The sequence below is a fragment of the Physeter macrocephalus genome, chromosome 20 (genome assembly GCF_002837175.3).
Source record: "Physeter macrocephalus isolate SW-GA chromosome 20, ASM283717v5, whole genome shotgun sequence".
In the NCBI taxonomy this organism is placed as follows: Eukaryota; Metazoa; Chordata; class Mammalia; order Artiodactyla; family Physeteridae; genus Physeter; species Physeter macrocephalus.
In genome coordinates, this window is record NC_041233.1 from 77,970,535 (window position 1) to 77,972,948 (window position 2,414).

The following is a 2,414-nucleotide window of genomic DNA, read 5'->3' on the forward strand; positions in this document are numbered from 1 at the left end:
ACCATAAACAAGATGAAAAGACAACCCTCAGAATGGGAGAAAATATTTGCAAATGAAGCAACTGACAAAGGATTAATCTCCAAAATTTACAAGCAGTTCATGCAGCTCAATATCAAAAAAACAAACAACCCAATCCAAAAATGGGCAGAAGACCTAAACAGACATTTCTCCAAAGAAGAGATACAGATTACCAACAAACACATGAAAGGATGCTCAACATCACTAATCATTAGAGAAATGCAAATCAAAACTACAATGAGGTATCACCTCACACCAGTCAGAATGGCCATCATCAAAAAATCTACAAACAATAAATGCTGAAGAGGGTGTAGAGAAAAGGCAACACTCTTGCACTGTTGGTGGGAATGTAAATTGATACAGTCACTATGGAGAACAGTATGGAGGTTCCTCAAAAAACTAAAAATAGAACTACCATATGACCCAGCAATCCCATTACTGGTCACATACCTTGAGAAAACCATAATTCAAAAAGAGTCAAGTACCATAATGTTCATCGCAGCTTTTTTACAATAGCCAGGACGTGGAAGCAACCTAAGTGTCGATCAACAGATGAATGGATAAAGAAGACGTGGCACATATATACAATGGAATATTACTCAGCCATAAAGAGAAATGAAATTGAGTTATTTGTAGTGAGGTGGATGGAGCTAGAGTCTGTCATACAGAGTGAAGTAAGTAAGTCAGAAGGAGAATAACAAATACCGTATGCTAACATATATATATAGAATAAAAAAAAAAAGTGGTTCTGAAGAACCTAGGGGCAGGACAGGAATAAAGACGCGGATGCAGAGAATGGACTTGAGGACACCGGGATGGGGAAGGGTAAGCTGGGACGAAGTGAGAGAGTGGCATGGACTTACATACACTACCAAATGTAAAACAGCTAGCTAGTGGGAAGCAGCCACATAGCACAGGGAGATCAGCTCGGTGCTTTGTGTCCACCTAGAGGGGTGGGATAAGGAGGGTGGGAGGGAGACCCAAGAGGGAGGAGATACGGGGATATATGTATACATATAGCTGATTCATTTTGTTATACAGCAGAAAGTACCACAACATTGTAAAGCAATTATACTCCAATAAAGATGTTTAAAAAAATAAATTTCTGGATATATAGTAGCCACATTTATTATTGTGTAATTGACAGAGATTCAGGAAAAAATTACATCTACAATATCTACCATTCTAGATGAAATTGCTTTAGAATAGAAGCCTAAATATATTACATTTTAATTTCTTGAAACCTATTATAGCATTCCACTTATTTTATGGGCATTTTGTCTGAAAATTGATTTTATTTTTATATGTCAACTAAATTAGATGCCAACTAAATTAACTGAAGCATAAAATATGCCAGCAAGATATATTTACAAATACACACGGCAAAATGGTGTGCAAGTAATAGGAATCTGATTTAAACTCACAAGCACAAAAAGTCCCCATGCAACAGTGACCAACTCATCCCTAATCCTCTTCGTTGTTGCAGGTGATTTGTGCATGACAAGCCTGTTTACAGTGACCAATGTCATGAGCAAGGTTGCTAGAAGGTTTTTCTTTGTCATTTTAGTTCACAGCTGGTGTGATTCCATTCTTAAGGTTCTCATCTGCATCAGAAAGCTTGGGTTGTTTAATTTCTACCAGGTGAGTGGACAGTCTCTCCCCAGACATCACATCCGTGGACCCTCATCCTAACCCTAAGGTTAAGGTTGGCTCACCACCTCTGTGGAGATGACTCCCACATCTAAATCTGCAGCCCTGACCTCTTTTTACTGCTCAAGCAGTATATCCTCCTGCCTGCTGAGGACCGTCCTAGGTGCCCCAAAGGTACCTCAAACCTATATGTCCCAGAGCCAACTCATGATCTACCCCTCCAACCTCACCTTCTTTCAGTGTTCCCAGATCGTCCACCCCATTTATCTGACCAATTACCCCGATATGTATTTCCCACTTGCCCCTAATCCAATCCCCCCGAAGTCCTGGCCATTTTACTTTCTAAATCTCCCTGGAGCCTGTCTGCCATTCTCCATCTCCATCACTATCCCACTGGTCCAAAGAACCATTACGTCTAGCCAGGACCAATTCAAGATGGTGTAGCCTTGTTTACCCTGATCCTATGACCCTTTGCTCAAAATCTTTCACTGAGGATCCTGAGAAATTCCTTAACAAGTTCACGGAGACCTCCCCTGGTCAGTGCGCACCTGCCTCTCCAGCCCCGCTTCGCATCTCAAGCTCCTGCGGCTCCCGTCCCAGCCTTAACACCGTGTTCCCCTGCCTCACAATGGCTGTGCCTCTCTCCGCTGATACAAGGACTTCACCTATGCTTTTCCCTCTGCCTGGAATTCTCTTCTCTGCCTTTTTTTTTTTTTTTTTTTTTTTTTTTTTTTTTTTGCGGTATG

At 41.2% G+C, this 2,414-nt stretch overlaps 1 protein-coding gene across 12 annotated transcripts in view; it reads right to left on the bottom strand.

The window, feature by feature from the left end:
• TEX36 (testis expressed 36) overlaps positions 1-2,414 on the bottom strand; it is a 50,508-nt gene that overhangs the window by 36,783 nt on the left and 11,311 nt on the right. The window lies entirely within an intron of this gene.